Genomic DNA, 21595 nt, shown 5'->3' on the forward strand with positions numbered 1-21595 from the left:
AGCCTCCACTCCAAATTAATCATAGGTTTTTAAGAGACTTGTAAATAAAGGGTGTTAGAACTCAGCTAGGGACATCATAAAGCACAATCCTTTATTGTATGCAATAAAAGACTTTTGAAAATAGCTCATGATTCACTGTTGTCTTTCTAAGAAGTTTTGCATGTTTCAAAAACCAGAGTATGTGAGACTAAAATTCACCAGCGACACAAATTGTGGGATTTTTCTGGATGTGTTACCAACCATGTAATATGGATGATAGCTAGGGGCAAGTCTCACATCCCTATTTCTACATATCAGTTGCATTTGTAAGTTTGACAGTGGATAGAGAAGGGGAAGCCAGGTGTGAAATGACTAAAGGCATTGATTCACATTTGTAAAATATTGGCTACCCCTAAGTAATTTCTGCATACGTGAATGCAAAATAAAAGATTTTGCAGAAGAGGTTAAAAAAAAAAAAGAAGTTTTTGATTGTAGCTGAAAAAGTATCTTTGCTTTTCCCTTTGTCTTCTCAGACCTTCCTGAGATGTTCAGAGACTTTTTTTTTAGCACCCACTGTCCAGCCTTTTATCCAGCAGACTTCGACCACCGTGCAGGTGCCTAACTTGCTGCATGATGTTGATGGTGCTTTGCTGTCTTGCTACAGCTGGGGTGAGCCTTTTCCGTGGACCTACTTGAATGTGGTTAGAGATAGCAATCTTATGTATAGTGGTTCATTCCACATTCACTGTGCTGCCATATAAAGCAAGCTTTATAAATGGCTTTATCAAGAGAAGATGGTGCCCAGTGTACTCAAATGGGGTGGGAAGAGAAGTTGGTCTGTACTTTTATTTTTCAGCCTATGTGCATTGGAAGTTGTTGCCTAGTAGGGTTTTGCTGGGAAAAAAAATCATCATGTAATTAATACCAACATGTGAGAGAAGGTTGGATCACTTGGGTATCCCTGGAGATAGGGGAAATGCTTCTGAGCTGGATCTCCACATGCCATTCATAGGACTGTACTACACTGCTGTCATTAGTAAGTTTGTCATCTTTTTTCTCTCTTTACCTCCCGGTTTTTGTCATCTCTCTTTGATAACTTGAGTCTTTTATACTTCCTGATAGAGGAAATCTTTCTTTTACTTCTTTGTATTTCCAACAGAAGAAGAGAAAGTGGCTTGCTGGCACATTGACTGTGCAGTCTCTCACCTCCTGGTTTATAACATACCTTTTGTCAGTTCAGTAGTCTTTGATTCTGCATCTGGGCAGAATCGGCATTTATTTTGCACTTCTGAATGAGGTGAGATAATCTTTTTGGGTATGGCAGTGCTGTCAAAGGATATGTAGCAAAGAGCCTTGGATTATCAGTCTTTAATTTGTTCTTATCAAACTGCTAGTGTGTCTTGGTGATAGTTACTGATGATTTTGACAAGCTAGCATCCATGACTCTTCAGGCTGCTTTTTAGGCACCGTTGAAAAGCAATGAAATGAATATTTTTACCTTTCCTGTTCTAATTCAAATATCACTGCAAAATGTATATTGCAGTAAACTTTAGACTATCAGACAGTCATTGCAATGTTAAAGCCCTCTGGGTGAGTAAAAGAAATAGCAACAAAAGAGATTGAAACCCAGCAATAATATGTGACAATCGTTATGATGACTTTGCAATACAAATACTTTCCTCTTTTAAGGAGCCATAAATTGCATCAAGATAATGACTGTGTTGTCTCCTAACTCGTCTTTTTGCACAGCTCAGATTAAAGGCCACACAAAAAAGCAGCACAGGATTAAAGCCAAAATACTGTTTTTAAAAAATAATCCTTCTCAAGTTTGCCCGAGTCTATATTCTATTAATTTAACAGTCCTAAAATGTTTTGTGATACGCGCCATGCTTCTAAACCGTGTAAAGGGAGATGCTCCCCCAGGCTTTCATGGAAATTATGTTTATAGTACATGCCCCTGTTTTCTTCTCGTTCCCTTAAGCAGAAAGGTCCGCGCTGGTACATTTTCACTGGCAAAAACGTATACATCATTTAAGTCATTACAGGTCGACCGCTCATTTGTTACAATAAACTATATCATCCTCACTAGGAGGCCAAAGAGAGCCTGTAGCCATGAATATACATCTTCCTAGGGTAACTCAATTCAAAGCAGCAGCGTGCCATGGTAAAGTATTACTTAATTTATACTGCTAATGTTTAACATTGATTCTGTGTGGGAAAATAAAGCCCAACGCATTTTGAGAACCTACATCATTAAGGTTTAATAATTTAGACCTAGTTCATGTGATAATGAATTTACTGACAACTAAAGTGCAGTTTCAGTACTTACATTTCTAGAAATACTGACTCCAAGACTAGGTTCTCTAGGCAGGAAATGTATATTATAGAATTGTTTGTATAATTTACCAGTCCCCACTCTCTTAAACCACCGTGAAAAATATATCCTTAAGTATGTTTACTAACTAGCACAATGCGATGCTTCTTTCACTCTGTACATCTGGTAAGCTATATGCTACTAATACGATCTAATAGGGTATTTGTATTTCAAAAAACTTCTTAATTGATGGAAGCTGCTTAATATTTTTAAATCACAAAAAAAAAAAAGCGAGGCCTTGTTGTGGTCCAAAGTGCTGCACTCGGCTGCCATGAGCTCAGCTGCAGTCAGTTGGAAGGAGCCAGCTGTTAGGCGTCTGCTCCCTCTCCTGCCACCTCATCCCACTCAGGGCTGCTATGCAACTATTGTGTCTGCTGGTATCGCCACAGAAACTATTTGACAAATGGCATGCAGGTCATTTCCAAAGCTCAGGGAGGGGGGAGGGGTTATTTATTTTTTAAATCTGACATAGTGCAGTCCATCTGCCTCCTTCTGACCTTCCTGTGTCACTGCTCAGGCTGCAGCCATCTTCTACTGCCCCTGTGGGTGCCTTATATCAATCAGGCTTCCTTTCAAATGGCTAAAATAATGGGTGTCCTCCACGCGTCCGAATGTGTCAAGGCTCCTGCAGTATAACTTGAGGCAGGAGTCAGGGGCACGCTGCACCTCGTGGGAGGTACTTACTCAGCAGCTTGCTGGATTTGGCCTTGTTGCAGGATGTTTCTGAATATCCTTTGTGTAGTCTCCTTATTTGCTTTGTATGGTGCTGCTGTTTGTGAAATGAAGGGGAGTTGGATGTTCTGTAGCAGAGCTTTCCTAAACTTCCCCCTGTTCTGGGTGCGTGCAGCTGGGGGTGAGAGAGGGGATTGCTGCTGTTTCAAGCTTCAGTAAGGCTTGGATCTGTGGTAGTCCATCACCTCCTTGGAATTTTATAGCTCAAAACCCATTATTGCCTCTAACCGTGAACTGGTGGCTATTGCCTGACAGTATTTTGAATCAGATTGGAGAGAGAGTGCTGACATTGGGTTCCACAGAGAGGCAGTTATAATCTTCCATACTACTCAGAGAATTCAGCGTCCAAAGCCTAAGAATTTCCAGATGATTAAAAACGTTAGCATTCGTGCTTTCTGAGAGGCATAAACGCGACTTGAGGCTAATGAAATACCTGAGCATTCCGGTGCTGTCCAGGAGAGGGCAGTTCACAATTATACAGAATGGACAATTATTCTCAGTTCCTGAAGTTATTATTATTACTATTAATATCAGCAGGATGGCTAGTCGATCCATATTAGGAAAAAGTCACGTAATTTCATTGAACAGTTCTGCATTTCTTCAGAGATATTTCTGACTTCTGCTTAGGAGTAAAAGGTAATGCAGGCGTGTAGGTTGTAGCCTGTGCAATTGTTTCCGTGCTTTTTCCTTTGATCTGGGCCCAGAGCAAGTTAATTCATCTCCTAATGCATAAATTTCATCACAGTTTTCTTTCCATTTCTTGTGTAATTGCAGTATTAAAGTTTTCAGCTCTTGGCTAGAACACCGTCCCAGCATGTGTTTAGCTTGATGGGATTTGAGTCTTGGTTCTTAAAGCAATATAAAATATTAAAATAAGAGTTTAAAAGAACATCTCACAGTCTTGCAAAAAAAGCCTGTTCACAGGAAGTTTCTGTTCTTGGTTTGTGGGTTGATCAATTCTTGATTCAGTTCTTGGTCAGGAATCTTGAGGCAAACGTTACCGAAGCTGAAACACTCCCCTCCATGACTTGCCTGCCATTCATGCTAAAATGCCAGCTAACTGTATTTGAACTTCACTATCCATCCTTTGCCCTTTAGAAAATGAAATGCCATTATAGGAAGCATATTTTTAATGCTAATAGGTGCCCACAAATGAATTATTACATCTATTGTTGTTTACTGAGTTCTGGTTCTTTAGCAGACAGTACAGTCATTGCTGTTTAAGGTGAAGTAGTGCTGTTCTGGCAGCCTGGAAAGAAGCCATTTTCCTAACTAAACGCCATATACTTTTCTCTGCCATCCACATTATGCAAGGTGTCATTTATGCACTGTTGTCCTGATTGTTGAGGTTGTCTCTTTCTCTTTTTTGTTTTGTGCAACCTCTCTTTCCACCGTGTTGAATTTTCTTCTCTTTTAAAACTCGTTGAAATTCCCTTCCTCACCCAGCATGCTATTACAAATTGTATTTTCTGTTTAAATCTAAACTCTCTTAGAGCTTTTGTTTCCTTCTCTTGTCTTGCCTGTTCCCATTCCCTTTGTAATGCAGTTTCTTAATAAGTCTAATATGTGCCTAGCATCAGCGTAATGTAGGGTAGGTACCCTTGTGACTTTAACTGCCTGCAGTACCATTGCTGTACTTTCCCTGTGAGGGGCTAGTGATTCAGGTAAGTCTTTTGTCCATATTAGCTTGCAAAATAGTCATATGTATTTTCTGCTTTCCATCACTAAATCTTGTTAGGTAACTGATTAATATCTACTTTCTCTTTGTTTCACTTACTAACACAAACTTAGACAGCTGATACGCTAGAATTGCCATAAGAAGCATTTTTCTTTCCATGAACCCAAAAGACAAAATGACCTTGGAGCTGACTAGAAGCTGTGGTTGGATGAATGTTGCTGAATTTCCTTGGAATGCTTTAAAAGATTACTCTTTTCACAGTACATAAACCCTTAAATGCAATGGGGATTGCCAAGTGTCTAGCCCTCCGCCACAGTCACTCATGGTTTGGTCCTTGCTGTGGAACATCAGGCTATCAACATTGTGGGGTAAAAAGTAACAATGCGTTTGCTTTTTCCATTTGGACTACTCTGAGTAGGGTGGTGCTGCTTGCTGATACTAAGATCACTGATTTGCTTAGTCTGCTTCTGAAGGCACAGACCAAATTCGCGTCTCAATTTTAGTCAGTGTGTACTGGAAGCTGGTCCTTTGAACATAAGATAATTCATCGTCAGAGAAAAGTAGCGTGGGAGATGCGAGCTGTTGGGTTTCTCAGTGGCTATCAGTGATTGTACCAGATGTTGCTGATGTGAGGCTAAATGTATTTTACCTTTCTTGCAGCATTTGCTTCCTGATACTGCTGGCAGCTGCTTTGTGACTAGTTAACAAGTGAGCCCGAGACGTCTTGTTAGAACTGATCAAGTATATTAACATGTACGGTATTTCAAAAGAGAAAAATCATACATTTATTTCAGCTAATCTTATACATGAAATGAATGTGCTTTCATAATGTTACACAATGTAACCATAATAACACAGCCAAGATGGTAAATTCATTTTAATTCCACAAAATTCATAATTGGTGACATCGCCAGTGGGAGCAATTGATCTCTGCTTTCCATTTGTTCTTGACTGTTTCCACTTCAGTGAATTAAAAGAATTGGGCTGTTGGGACCCCACCCTCTTCATACAGCATATTATGCAAGAGCATTGCCTTCAGAAAATTGCTTGTAATAGACAATGCCTGCGTTAAATAAAAAAGGCAATAGTCCCTGGCCTGACTCAGTATTTTAATCCTTTTCATGTTTTTATTATACCTTATGCCATTCTGTTCTGTGTTGGAGCTAAGGAACAGGTGTAATTCAGTGCAGCTAAATTACATTATTTGAAATTAATGAGTTCTGTGTTTATTCTTGTAAATTAATACAGTTTCTAATAAATCAAAAGTGAATGTGCACTTCTGTGTGTTTGCCTGCATATTGCCTCGGTGGGGATAATTAACATCTTGTGACAGTGAAGTCATATGTTGGATCTGAGTTCTCATTGCCAGCCTAGCGCAAATTATGTTGCTGCTGACCTATATCATGACTTTATTGATGCAGTAGAGGTTCACTCATTCAATATATTCAAATCACAGTCTCAACACTTTACAAAAACCCTCAAAGGTAGTTAATAGCTTAGAAGGTAGCATAATATGTTTTGGAGTATGTGTAGTTACTATCCTACTTATTTTTCTTAATGTTGTCTTTTTCCATTGAAAACAAACAACTGAGTACTCAAATGTTTCCTTTTTCTCATCCTCACTTTGGTGCTTGGACTTTCTGCTCACGTTAAACCTAGACTTCTGTGTGCTACTGAACTTTGTGAAGTTTTCTTTATTAGAAGTACTTGATGTGACATACATGACATCCATTCCACTGCCTCTATACTTCTGCTTGCAAAAACTGTTGCTTAAATCTTCAAGTATCATTTTATGCAGCTTAATGGCAGCAGGCCATGTTCTGGTCTCAGACCAGATGAAATCAAGAGCAGTTGAAGCTTGTGAAGCTGAGCTTCCTCTTCAGTTGTTCAGCTGAGTCTGAATACTTTTAATGTAATATAGTGATATTTGTATCATTGAGTTTTCTTAGGCATCTACAGTAAGTCTCTCCTTCTGTTTGTGGAAGGATGAAACTGTATTTTCATTTTAAATTAGCTCATTCATTTTCTGCTTTCCCTTTCTAAAGTCTTTTTATGAGTGGTGTTCCTGCACTCACTACCATGGACATGCGTTGGCTTCTCTGCTTCTAAAGGCTTAATTTGTTTCTTCATGTAAAATGAATAAAGTCTGTTGGGTATCATCAGCTGTGCCCTACGTGCACCAGGCTACAATTAGATAATGATCAAATATCCTAAAGCAGGTGGATTGTGGCCTGGATCCTTAGAAGTGGAAGTCTGCCAGCTTTCATCTTTCAGGTCTCTCTCCAACTATTTGGGGGATGCAGAAATAATTGGTAATGCTCTTTACAGAACCCTTTCCTTTTTAGAGAACTTTCCTCTTTAGAGAAAAGATACCACCACAAATATCTTTTGACAAAACCTAAGTTCCACAGTAAGTCTTTGAATGATGTCTTGGCACACAGACAGTGTTGCCTTTGTAGTTCTAGTGCCAGAACAAAGTGCTGTTCTTTAGTGGGAAAGTGTATAGCAGCGTGTACTTCGTTTCCTTTGGAAATCAGAAATAGGGATTCCTGCTGTTGGACTTGAGTAGTTTTATCTGGAAATAGTGGATTTTTTCTTGTTCCTCCATATGGTGTATGTGAACCATCAGATTTACGGTAGTTTCTTGGACTGCTAAATTTGGCACTCAAATGATTGAGGTTCCCGTGTCGAAGTCCTGCTGACGTGAAGCATGTCCTTTGGTGGCCCCATAGGGGTTTGCTCTCTTGAATCAAGACCTAAGTATTTTATTCAAAGCCAGAGACCGTCATAAGTCAAGCATAAGACAGAACCCAAGTGCTGTGACTCCTAATTGTCTTCTACTTCTTTTAAGCAGAACAAAACTGTTAGGTGTAATTCCTCTTCACTTCTTCATAACGATTAATCACCTCTAGGTTTCTAGTTTCACTCCCTGGGAAATAACATGGCAGGAGAAATCCCCACTCTTTATTCCCACTCCTTGCAGCCTTTGCAGCATTTTGTCTTCTTTCCAACCTGTGAAAATGAAGTGCCTGATGATTTCACTTTTTGATTGTTGCTCCTTCTAGGCCTTTCAGCTCTCTTTGCAAACACTATCTGCTTCCACACTGAATCAGTTTAATAGTGAAACTATTACTTCCTAGCTGAAAAAGACAACTTTTGTACTTTCAATTAAAGGAATTACTGGGATTAGGAAGACAAAGACCCACTTCTGAAATCAGCTTTAGCAGCTTTTATGAGGATCAAGTGATCACTTCAAGTTTCTCATTCTTTTTTAGCTGACTGCCTCTCCTGCTCTGAAAATGTGCTGTGTTTGTACTGAGACTGGAAAGTTACATTCAGGCTATAGGTGTCTGATGAAATGAATCTGATTGATCGTACAGTTTGGAAAATTTATATGTGCCTGTTATCCTTTGCAGCTGCCTCCAGTGGTGTTCTCAGAGTTTTATATGAATTTTAAATGAGCCATTATTATTTTTAAATGAAATGTGATGCGAGTGAATAATTTTGTAGAGCCAAGGCAACTCTTTCAGTGCCTGCATCTTTCGCTATAACAGCTCTCTTTACTCAGATTAGCAGAGTCAGCATCATTCCAGTAGATGCTAAGTTAAAGAAAATAGTCTGGTTAGTGCATGGAACTGGGAAAATCTGTTTCTCAGGCTAAAACTGATTCCTGTAAGACTGGCTCACGCCCTTCACATATTAGGAAGCTCCAGTGCGGACCTGCATCTTGCATGTGCTTGTCTCCTCTGCACCATTATATCTAATCCTTGTAGAAACAGGCTAAGTAGCTGTGATTTAAGAGTAGCAGGAGGTAGGTCTGTTCAGGCTCGCAACACTGAAGAGACTGATCTTGCATTTAAAAGGGTCGCAGAATCAACAAACACCCCCCTGCCCCCCCAGCTTCCTTCAGCATGCTGTTAGTCGCTGCAGGGAGACCCGATGTCAAGCAAGTAGTCCGACGGTCTGGTTTCTGGCTCTTCTTTGCTGCAGTTTAAGGTGACGCTACGTCTGTCTACGTGAGGGCTCATGGCCCCCACAGAAGTTTTGGCAGGCTGTCACGTCTACTTGTGTTAGCAGTTTCATTTCACAGTTGGTATCACTAAACTCAAACACCGCACTACGGTTTGGGCTAAGAGAGTGGAACGTAATGGGCTTGGCTGAGATGTGGGCACACACTCCTCTCTGCTGACTCTTCCTCAGTGTCATAGCAACCTGGGCAGCTGCCTGCAGACCTGGAGAGGTCGTTGCTGGGAGCAGTGGCAGGAGCCAGGTGTGACTGCAGCTGTAACCTGGGACGAGGCAGCAGCCATCTCCTTGGTGATGTGCCCCCTTCTCTAGAGCTGCCCAGGGGACACGTGAATCATCCTCAGCTGGTCGGTGTGAATATACTAGTGGTGCTCAGAGTTACTAGTGCTCTGATTCGTTTGTGCAGAGTAGTTAGCACCTTGCCATCTTAACAAGGGCCAGGCTACATACAGCATGTGCTGCTGCTGCTTTTCTTCCAGAAGAGTGTGCGTGCTCTACATATATTTACACGCCACAAAAATTGTTCTCTTTCCTGACAGAAAATAGGGAACACAGAATCTTTCCTTTTTTATTGTTAGGTTTTTTTTTTTTCCTCTCTCACCATTTCTACAATAATGCATAACTATGAGCAACAGTACTGCAAACAGGATTCCTGTCTGTCCCTGTAAGCTGGCATTAAGTTATTAAGACTAATTGCTTGTGCGAACAATGCCTTAATCTAAGGCACTTCTTAACAGAGCATTTTTAAAAGGAGGGAAAGACAGGAATTTTTAGCAGCTAGGAAATGCTAAAGCTTTCAGAAAAGAGCGTGTGTGTGTGCTCCCTGTGCACGTATTTAATGTTTTTCAAACTGGAGGTGTTCTCATTTTTGTATTAATATTCCTAAATGCCATTACAAAAAGGAAGTGCAAGAGTAAAATACCTCTGTTTTCCAAAGTGATTTGCAACCTCAGGACCTCTTAAGCTGCAGGTTGATGGATCTTAATTTTGTGACACTTAACATGGCACTCCCAGGGAAACGTGTTGTGTAATGCTTTAATCATTAATTACTATCATTCATCATGCAGCCCTCCTTTTAATGTCCATTAGCATCATGTGCCACTCATGAATGCCTGTAAGTGTATAAATGTGCTGGTAATCCCACTGAGTAGGTTTACATTAACTGTAAATTATCTTCTTGACCAGTTGGTTGGCCTTCCTGGCTGATGGAGTTGTCTTATTTGTAGCATTAGCAATGAGTTTGGGAAATGAGATACGTAGAAAATATGTGCAGGTCTGTCTTAAAAGCTAGGATGATCTGGTGCCTGGGGATACATTGAGAAGTGTTAGCTCAGTAGTGCCAGCAGGCATCAACATCTTTTTGAGACAAAAACCAACAGTCTGTGATCCACATGGCAGCGATCTTGTAGAGATCGCCTAACACTTACCAGCTCTGCATACTTTAAGCCAGTCCATTTAACATCCCACAACTGTTTAAAAAAAAAAAATCCAAACAAATCTAGACAAGCTGTTAGAAGGGGGGAAAAAAAAAAAAAGGGAAACATGAAAATAGTTAAATGCAAACAAGTAAGAGGGACCTTTGCCCACAGCAGCTTCTGAAAGCCAAGTGTATACATGTGCCTGTTCTTTGGTTGTGTGATTTTCCTTGCGTGAGCATAATGTGGGCACTCTCAATTTCTAGGAACTTAATGTGGCTTTGGTGGGAACAACATTATGTTCTGTACTGTTGCATTAATGATTCATGTGAAACATGCAAATCAAAATATAACACTTGACAACATTCCATTAGGGAGCAGTTGAAAAACTCGGGACAGAAACAAATACAGAAGCATCAGTTTATGTTGCATACGAAACATTTAGTGTGAAATGTTGGTCATTTCGTGCCAACAATCATTCTCTTGCATTAGTGCCAATGCGCTTGTCTGCTGTACAGTTCAAAACTGGACAGCCTTGAAGCTCATCTCCCAACACGCACAGAAGTACTTTCATGTAGGGGAAGTCATGCAAGATGCATTTTGCTGGTTGGAACTGGATTTGACAGCTCACCAAGCAGGAGGATGTTTTAGTACAGTCCTTGCTGTGCTTGTCTTTGCTGGTTAGATGGAGTTTGGTGTCTCCAGGATGCGTTGTGGGATGCAGCTAGTCACGAAAGGATAGATCTTGATTTCTCATACAAATGCAAAAGGAATTTACAAGAGGTGATTTTACAGAACATTTTAAATTATTTTATTGACTATGTTTGCACGAGGGAGGTTTCTGCATTCTCCTTGTTTCCATCAGAAGTACTTTGTTTTGGTGATGGCCTGTAGGTGTGAGGCTGCACCTACAGTGCAGCAGCAATTTTCACTCAATGTTGTTCCATTTTCATATTTTACTTGTATGTTCAGCATGGGGTTTTACATGAAGCTCCACTAACAGGCTGTCTCTCTTGGCAATCATCAAATCTGTTTCTGTGGAAGATGTTCATAGGACCTCTGGCATCAGTGGGAGGAACTGGGTAAGAGTATGAGCTCTACTGAATGAGATACAGGTTTAATTGAAAAACGTTTGCTGCATTGGTTAGGTCTTCCATTATTAGCAAAGTTCTTGCTAGTGGAGCTGTTTTTTTTTTTTTTTTTTTTTTTTTTTTTTTTTTTTTTTTTTAACATGGATAACACAAGAAGCAGGTTTGTTCATATGCAGCTTGGGGCACCTGTAGCGTGGAAGGAATCTGGTTGCTCAGATGAGTTCCTGGGAGATTTGAAGTCTGAGCTTAACCATTATTTCTGTGCTTTTTGACAGTCCCATTAGTGTAGCTGAGTTCTGAGGAAGGGAGAGAATTACTCTTTCATCAGGTACGGAAGGAAAGTTGTGCAAAATGACCTCTGCAAGAGCAGAAAGCTTAAATCTCCTGTTTCATTGATGTGGCAACTGTTACTATCATTAAATTCACTCACAGGAGGGGAACACACAGTTTTTATCTGGGCTGCAGAACAGTAACTGCTGTATTCACAGGAGGCAGCAATTTTCCTCTGAGGTAGAACTGCTGAATTTGTTGTTTTCAGCACATGTGGGACACAGGAGACACACTCTTCCCTATCAGCTTTGTTAATGCTGAGATTTCTGTCACCTGTCAAGGCACATCCCCACAGACGTATCCCATCCAGAACACAGAATCTGAAGCAGGAGCCGAAGTGGCCATGGCAAAACTGATGCTTATTTATTTATTTTTTTCTCTGCAAGAACTATGCAGACTGGTGAACTAATGGTCTTCCCACCCGCAACATATGGTACAAATCCACTGCCTGCCTCGTGTCTAGTAGGCATGCTGCATCCAGCCTGTTAAGGGAATCATTTTCCTTGGTACAGATTAGAGACTTCCAGTTCATACCTGCACTGCCAAGAAGTGCAAACACCATTTCCCAAGTGTCATGTTAATTAGTCATCTAACCGAGGGATAGAAAGATCCAACAGTGAATTATGATGCTACCCAAATTATAGTTTTCCAGTTGAAAGCATAAGTAGGACCATGGGATTGGGTCAACAATTACCTTAGGAAAGGAAAAATACCTGGAGTGTTCAACAGATGTCCTGACTATCCCCTTCTGGGAGAGAGCAATCCTTCCGCTTCTCTTTAGCAGACTCTGGCTATTTGTTCATGCTTCTCTGGGGGCTTATTTAGTGGTTCTGGAAATATTTTAAAAGACATTTAAAGGGAATTGACAAATGCTTGACCTGTTTCAGTGTCCATGAGCTGAGTTAAATTATAGTGGTATCCTTTACATGCAACCCAGAGGCCTGCATTTTAAAGCTGAGGAAGACTGTAGGAATGTTAAATCCATTTCACTGATGGAGTCCAACATATGTTCTGTTTGGATGTAGCATAAGGGTGAGAGAGCAGTGGAACTATGTAGGAGTTTTAGATAAACCCTTCTTGATGGAGAGGCTCAGGCTCAGGTACGAGGAAAGATTTACAATAAATGTGGTGTAGCTTGCCACTGGGTTCCTGCTGTTCCAGATGTCATCTTCCCTGTCATCTGAATGTGTCTACTGGGAGAGGCTGCAGAAGGGAAGAGGGGCACTACCTGTACATACGTAAGAAAAATAGAATGTTACTGTGTTCCGTACTTTCTTTTCTGTAACACTGCCCTGCTCGTTTTTCTTGTTTTTTTGTTTTTTTGTTTTTTTGTTTTTTTTTTAAAAAAAGGGTTGCTGATTAAGTTGAGATATTTGGACTGTGTTTATCTCTCTGCTCCTAGACCATATCTGACTCTGTATTTTGCTGGCTCCTCCACATTTTTTTAGTTTATTTATTTATTAAATGTCCACTCTTCCTTTGTCTACAGATATGTGTCCTTGTGTATCTAAGGCTCTGTCCTTTCTTCAGTGCTCTGTCTGCTCTACTTCTACCTTCTCTATCTACAGCAGCTCCTGAGTCTCTATCTGCTATTTCTTCGCTATTCCCATTTATACCTACTCTTCAGTTTTAAGTATCTCCCCTTGTCAAGCTCTGGGGGCACCTTAAAGAACTCTTTCTGGGCAGCAGGTCTCATTGCATTTGTGAACTTCCCTGGGAGACTTAAAGCATTTTTTTTCACAGTGAGTCTTCATCCCTGTCCAGCTCTAGTTTCTTTTTTTACTGTAGTTCATGGAAAAACCTAACTTGCTGTAAAAAACTAAGCCTGTATCTGCCTAATAACAGCCCTTTTCATCTTAGTTGAGCTGTTTCTTCTGTGTAAGTTGAAGAACAAACCTTGTGTTAGCCAGAGACTGATGCAGACTACAGCCACTCCCTTAGAAGTTCAAGTTAAACTTGTCCAAGTGTGACCCCCTGCACTTAATTTGATAAGTTTAAACTTAAGCACCAAAGTATCTTGATTTTTAGAAGATTTGAGCAATTGCAAGTGGGTGGAGCAGTTTATCTCAGAAAATCATAGAATCATAGAATCATAGAATGGCTTGAGTTGAAAAGGACCTCAAAGATCATCGAGTCTCAACCCCCCTGCCAAGTGCAGGGTCGCCAACCACTAGACCAGGCTGCCCAGAGCCACGTCCAATCTGGCCTTGAATGCCTCCAGGGACGGGGCATCCACAACCTCCCTGGGCAACCTGTTCCAGTGCGTCACCTCCCTCTGTGTGAAAAACTTCCTCCTAATATCTAACCTAAATCTCCCCTGTCTCAGCTTAAAACCATTCCCCCTTGTCCTGTCGCTATCCACCCTCACAAACAATCGATCCCCCTCCTGTTTATACGCTCCCTTCAAGTAGTGGAAGGCCACAATGAGGTCTCCCCGGAGCCTTCTCTTCTCCAAACTAAATAAGCCCAGCTCCCTCAACCTTTCCTCATAGGAGAGGTGCTCCAGCCCTCTGATCATCTTGGTCGCCCTCCTCTGCACTCGTTCCAAGAGCTCCATGTCCTTCTTGTGCTGGGGGCCCCAGGCCTGGACACAGTACTCCAGATGGGGCCTCACAAGAGCCGAGTAGAGGGGGACCACCACCTCCCTCTCCCTGCTGACCACTCCTCTTTTAATGCAGCCCAGAACATAGTTGGCCCTCCGGGCTGCCAGCGCACACTGCTGGCTCATGTCCAGCTTCTCGTCCACCAGGACCCCCAAGTCCCTCTCCGCAGGGCTGCTTTCAAGTACTTCTTCCCCCAGGTTGTATAAATACCTGGGATTGCCCTGGCCCAAGTGCAGCACCCTGCACTTGGCCTTGTTGAACCTCATTAGGTTCTCGTGGGCCCACTTGTCCAGCCTGTCCAGGTCCCTCTGGATGGCTTCCCTTCCTTCCAATGTATCGACTGCACCGCTCAGCTTGGTGTCATCTGCAAACTTGCTGAGGGTACACTCGATTCCATCGTCTATGTCATTGATAAAGACATTGAAGAGCACCGGTCCCAGGACTGAGCCTTGGGGGACACCACTCGTGACCGGCCTCCACCCTGACATAGAACCATTTATCACAACCCTTTGGCTGCGACCAGCCAACCAGTTCTTAATCCACCGAACAGTCCGTCCTTCAAATCCATACCTCTCCAATTTGGAGAGAAGGATGTGATGAGGGACCCTGTCAAAGGCTTTGGAGAAGTCCAAGTAGATGACATCCATTGCCCTCCTCCCATCCACCGATGCCGTCACTTCATCGTAGAAGGCCACCAGATTGGTCAGGCAAGATCTGCCCTTGGTGAAGCCATGCTGGCTGTCTCGGATCACCTCCTTGTCACGTATGTGCCTTAACATGTCTTCTAGGAGGATCTGCTCCATGATCTTCCCAGGCACAGAGGTGAGGCTCACTGGCCTGTAGTTCTCCGGGTCATCCTTTCTCCCTTTCTTAAAAATGGGAGTAATGTTTCCCTTTCTCCAGTCACCGGGGACTTCACCGGACAGCCATGATTTTTCAAATATGATGGAGAGCGGCTCGGCAACCACATCAGCCATCTCTCTCAGAACCCTAGGATGGATGTCATCTGGCCCCATGGACTTCCACACATTCAGTTTCATGAGGAGGTCTCGAACTTGTTCCACTGTTACAGTGGGACAAAATCTGCTCCTCTCACCCACACCTCGAGGTTCAGGGTCCTGGCAGACGCAGGGAGCCTGACCACCAGTGAAGACCGAGGCAAAGCACTTATTGAGCACCTCAGCTTTTCCCACGTCTGAGGAAGCCAATTCTCCATCCTCATTTACCAGAGGGGGAACACTCTCCTTGACTTGTCTTCTCTTGCCTGTGTACCTGTAGAACCCCTTCTTGTTATTTTTCACATCCCTAGCCAAGTTCAGCTCTACCTGCGCCTTGGCTTTCCTGATCCTATCTCTACACATGTGGACAACAGCCCTATATTCCTCCCAGGCTACACAACCCTGCTTCTACTTCCTGTACATTTCTCTCTTTTCCCTCAGTTGAAGCTGCAGGTCCTTGCTCAGCTATGCCGGTCGCCTGCCTCCTCTGCTCGATTTCTTTTGCTGGGGAATGGAGAGCTCTTGGGCTCTCAGGAGGGTGTCCTTAAAGAGCTGCCAGCTCTGCTCTGTTCGTACGCCCTTAAGGACAGTTTCCCAGGGGATCCCACCCAGCAGTTCCTTGAGCAGCCGGAATTTTTCTCTCCTGAAGTTCAGGGTCCTGACTTTACTCTTTGCCAGGCCTGCATTCCTCCACATCACAAACTCCACCAGGGCATGTTCACTACAGCTCAGGCTGCCTCCAATCTTAACCTCTCTAATGCTCTCCTCCACGTTGGTGAGCACCAGGTCTAGTAAGGCTTCACCTCGGGTCGGTCTGTCTAATACCTGGACAAGGAAGTTATCCTCAACAGACTCCAGGAATCTGGTGGACTGTCTGCCGCCCGCCTTTCCGCTATCCCAGCAGATATCCGGGTGGTTGAAATCCCCCATCTCGACAAGAGCCCGTGAACGCGACATCTCCTGCAGCTGGAGCAAGAAGGCCTTGTCCACAGGCTCCCCCTGATCAGGTAGCCTGTAACAGACCCCAACCACTAGATCTCCTTTACTGGACCGATCGCTGATTTTAACCCATAAGCTCTCAACCTGGTCATGGCTGTTACTCAGACACAGCTCTTCACAATCTATTCACTTCCTGACGTAGAGGGCAACTCCCCCTCCCTTCCTGCCCTGACTGTCAGGGCAAATCAGGACACTTTCACTCATTTCTCCACATAAGAACTGAGGCATTTATATTTTACGTTTCCAGGTTTTGCAAATGTTGACTGTTGCGTATAGGGTTCTATCTCTATTGATAATACTGGAAAAAAAGGATTGACTGTCACCCCCATCCTCTACTCTCTTGAAAACAAAAACCTCAAGTAATGTTTGCCATGTCTGAACTGACTCTGCGTTGTTGAACTTCTTCCCTTCCTGCTAACAACGGGAGCCATGACTGAATGGAGTGAAATGCCGCAAGAGAAACTTCTGCGCTAGGCTGCTAATTGATCAGTCTCTAACATTCATGCTGTTCAGGAGAGGATCATAGGATTATTATCTCAAACTGACCTGAGCTGTAAACTTCTCAGATATGCCCTCAAAATTAAAGTTCCTTTTCCCTCTTGGAGGCATGGAGCAGTACCTTTTCTGAGATGTGCTCTTTTCCGCCTTAATACTTGACCCACAACTTTCTAATGTGAAAAATATTTTTGTCTTTTTTTTTCCCTGCTACTTCAGCTGTAACAACACTGGATGTTTGCTTGGCTTGGGTGGGAAAGTGGAAAATTCTTCCAAAATTTAGAAACAGAGAGCTTTCTGATGTGTGCAGTAATCTTAAGGCAGTAAATTCTTTTTATTTGATTTTAAATGCATAATTTAGTATACAATATAAAAATGTATCCAAGGGGGAAATGAATTTTTTTTAATAACATGTTTCCCAAGGCGAGTGGCAAAACGTGTGCGTTGATGGGAAAGGGAGGGGAAAAATTTATATCCTCAAGGCATGACTTGTGGTTTTGAATAAAATTGAGATTGGTGCTGCTGTTGGCTTAGTTTATGCTAGGCAGAGATGGGTTATACTGTTCACTGGGAATTCAAACACAGGCAAATTAGGTTCACTTATAAGACTTGGATGGTGCATGGGTTTACTCCTCAGCTTGCACTACAGAAGTTATCGACTTCTCTGCTGCCCAGAAAGAACATCTGTGTTTTGATGATAGCTTTTTCTCTCTGGGGAAATCGTGTGATCCTGATTCTGCCACCCTTTTACATGTAAACCATCCCTCTAGCTCCAGTGAGGTTCCTTGTGTAATCTGGGTGTCGTATAATAAGGGCAATAGTTTCTCTGTTTGAAGGCTGTTGCTAGACAGACTGAAGCTCTCAGACATTGATCCAAATGGCAGTGATAAAGAATCACTTGTCTCCAACATCAAACGGATTTATTGAGAATAAATAAATTATTCGTTTAAACCTGTGCTTGTACATCTTTTTTGAGAGGGAATCAGTTGTTTGTGTTCTGTCCTGTCTAGTGCCTTCAAAAGAAAACATGTGTTTTCTTGCACCTAGGTTCAATTCACGTGGGTGTTTGTGTTTTTTTTAATAGAGGCGTTTTTAAACTCATTTGATGCAAACTCAGAAAATCAACTTGATTTCAGTTTGTTTGAGCTATACTCATTTAATCTGAATTAGTAAATACAATATTATTTTGAAAGTGTTTGCAAGACATTTTACCTGTGTGTCTCTGTCATCGTGTGTTAAGAAAAAGTTGCACAAGAATCTGAATTGCCTGAACTTTATAAACTTAAAATCTGGATTTGTCTAGAACTTACACGTGTTTCCATTGAGCAGCATCCATCTGTTGTCTAATGCTTCTCTAAATGTTGCTATGGTATATAGACCACAGAATAAAAAACATTCTTAAACTTACTGTTCATGGAAAGAAAAAGGAGCTCAGTTGCGTTCTCTCTCTTGGTAACCGATGAGTATGGGGATATTACAGCACCTGATTTCTGTAGTGCAACCTCTCTTAAATCTGTAGCATTTTGGAGTTCCGTGAAGGCTGGAAATTTGTAGTGCATCTTCCTGTGCCTTCTCCATCAGGCACTGCAGTTGGGGAAAATTGCATTCTGAATGAATTTTCTTCAGAAGGAATTGTGTTGTGGGATGGTTCTTTCTTAAATAAGTTAAAATGCAACAGCTTCTGATGTTATTGATCCTGTGTCCAAATGCAGGATTTTAAAATAAAAAGAATAAATGGTGAAAATAAGTGTTCCAATCAAGGCCTGTCTACAGGGAGGTGTTGGGTCTGGAGAGCCAGTGGAACTGTGCCTGGTGTAAAGGTGATTTCCCCAGAGGTTAGAGCCCACATAGAGATGTGGGAAGAATGAGATGCGAGTGAGTCACACTGCCTTCTTGCTGCTCTTGGCTGCTAAACGGTCTCCCAGGACATCACTGCAGCTCTCTGCGTTGCCTGGGGCAGCTCTGGTTGCGCTGGGGCCTCAGTCGGTGCTGTGCTTGGAATGAGGGGCAGTGCAGGTGGCAGCCGCCACCTCCTGATCCACTGCCCACAGCAAGGCCCAGCTCATCCCAGCCGCAAAGCCCCCACCCTGCCCTGCTCTTCCATCCTGCATCATGGCGTGTGAATGCCTGCTGTTCTTAATAGGAAGTGAATTAGCCCACAGACGAACATTCTGTAATATTAGGACTGATACTGGTTTCCTTGCGAAACGTGGCTAAAGTAACGGTTTCAGTTCCTTCCCCGTTGCATTATTGGACTTTCTTACAGGTTTTTCTATATTGCTGCAGAGGTATTACAGACCAAATGCCAGATGTGTAGCTTCAAACTGTAGTGCTGGGTAGCCCGATATTGCGAATATCACCTTCTATGAATTACTTGACGTAGGGATTAAATTTTCTGTTGCTTTCTTTGGTTTGTGAAATGGCCCTTTTCCAAACAGCTCCTATTTTTAAAATAACTTACATTTACATGAAGATTTGAAAATGAAAGTCAATTTGGGTCTAATCCTGGCTATGTAGGATATTCAGAGCTTTCAAAATCTGCTCTAGTGAGAGAGGGGCATGCAAGACCAGATGCCTGGGTTATTTCATTTACCACACATTGAATGTACTTTTGCCATTTTGTTCCATCAAGACAGTTGATCAGTTTATGCTGAGCTGTAATGAAATCTTGCAGGCTAAATGCTTTAAACTGTACATCAGATGATGTGCTTCAATCAAATAAGGCACCACCAGTCTTGCTCCTGCCCTGGTGCATTGTGGGAATCTCTGAGGATGCTGCCATGCAAATTCTTCTCACTGTGCCCAGCAGAGGGTGATATTGTACAGTAGGTTGTAAATCTGCGAGGTGTTGCACCTCACGCAATTATCTGCAGCCATTCCTTAGGTTTTCTCATTTTAATCCACCGTTTAGAGCTATTACTTAAATGATATAGACATGGGTGGTGTAATTAGAATGTACTATATCTGCCATTAATTTATAACATATGATAGGCTTATAGATGTCATAAAAATATATATTGAGAATGCTGTGAACTCTGTTTAACCCTAGTATTTCAGAAAAGTTTTGTTTTTATGGCCAAACTGTTTCAACATGGCATCAAGGTTCTTTGTTCTAGAAAAGATGCTTAAAATGAAGAGAAGCATTTCCTCTCTGGATTTGACATTCACTTACTGCACTGGAATTAGTACATGGAAAAAAAAATGTCATGTTGTTACCATTAAGCAATCCCAGCTCGGAGTTGAATTTCACTAGATCCAGGAACCCCTGAAGTTTAATGCATGGGATATTCATTAAAAGATGGAACTCAAATTTGTGTCTCTTGACAGTATTCATGTTTTCCACAAAGTCTTTCTTCTGGTGAAATTCAAATGTAGCGTGAATGTTCTTTGGTGTCTTTGTCTCCCTCTTGTGGCTAGACAGATTTTCAGACTGGATATTCAGAAACATTTGGTCTCGCTCTTTAGGCTGAGGCTGTCGAAGCACTTGTTTCTATTCTCAGATGCATATTCTCTATGCTCAGATGTAGATATTTTTCTTGCGTGCTTTCAGTTGACGTGTGCAGCAGGCTGTGAGGTTGCAGTGTCCATTTTGCTGTATTCAGCCAAAATCTTGGCGTTCTCTAAAACAGTAATTGGATGTTGCTGTTTCTACAAGAGCTGTGCTTTCTTCTAGAACTTTCCCTTGACTCAGGGATCACTCCCATGTATCCAGTAACTGAGAGTTTCTAATTTTCTGATTCAGTGTTACCCTTAAAGGACGTGTCCGGCATGCATCTGAAATTTCCCAAGGAGCTTTACCTCATGGATCCGGTACTGGAATGGGGAGAAGGAGTGGGTCTAGTCTAAGGGGGTAGCATTATGTGATCCCCTAAAATGCTGACTAGTGAAACAAATAAGCAGGAGATACCACTGCATGTGCTTTGGGAGCAGGGAGTGCTGAGTTTCAGGCGTATTAGGAGTTTGATGGGATGCACTGTGGTCCCAGGATGGCTGCAGTAGTATGGCATGCTTAAACAACTGGTTGGTGGATAAATAAAAAAAAAAACAAAAACAAAAAAAAACAGTGCAAGATTTGACCATCTGTGAATGTGCGGGATGTGTGTGGACTTCCTTCAGAGACTCAAGCTGCTGAAAAGCTTCAGTCTCTATGAAAGATGGAAACAGTTCTAAATCTTCTGGGTGCCACCTGTGATATCTGGAAGACCTTGATACTAACTTTAAGGATTCTATGATTCTGTACATTAAATAAAGGGCTCTTTATGCTGCAGAAGCCATTTCTGGCTTCCACACCTTGAAATTAGTATACTTGTCCTGAAAGAAGTGAAGAGGACTCAGTGTGCCCGTGGGGCTGTCAGTGCAGCGACAAGCCCCAGCCTAGATGTGTGAGCACACCTTGCCAAGCACCCGTGCAAGATGTCCTTACACAGCCTTGCTTTGTCAGCTGGCTGTGCTGCCCGTGGTTTCACCGGGTGCACAGTCAGGTACCCACATGAGGTTAGACTCATCCTCAGTTTTGTAGGGAAAACTGGATTCATTTCAGCTGCAGCTGGCTCTTGCGGAAATAAGGAACCATGCCGAACCCCAGGCAGCCGAATGCCTCCCTGCTTCACACTGGTAAATTCCTGGCAGTGAAGTTCCTATTTCATTCAGTGAAATAGCTCATACCTCTGCAGTTATTATGCTCTGCTGCTAAGCTACTCTGGTTTTCCCTTCTACTCCACAGCTCCTTTTAAACTACCTTATTACTCAAACTCTACAACAGGAGACAAGGCTTCTAACAACAAATCTGTTTTTATTTGTCCTCCTCTCTAATACCCCTAAATCAGAGTGTGATCAGACGTGGAGTGGAAGTACCCCAACCTTTTACAGCACTCG

At 42.3% G+C, this 21595-nt stretch overlaps 1 long non-coding RNA gene across 1 annotated transcript in view; it reads left to right on the forward strand.

Annotated features, from left to right (window-relative positions):
* The window catches only part of LOC110400514, a 54093-nt gene extending 48151 nt beyond the window's left edge, over window positions 1-5942 (forward strand). The window contains exon 3 of the long non-coding RNA XR_002439916.1: window positions 5424-5942. This is a non-coding gene — a long non-coding RNA (uncharacterized LOC110400514). The remainder of the gene's footprint in view (window positions 1-5423) is intronic.

Source organism: Numida meleagris, chromosome 5, assembly GCF_002078875.1.
Source record: "Numida meleagris isolate 19003 breed g44 Domestic line chromosome 5, NumMel1.0, whole genome shotgun sequence".
Taxonomy (NCBI): Eukaryota; Metazoa; Chordata; class Aves; order Galliformes; family Numididae; genus Numida; species Numida meleagris.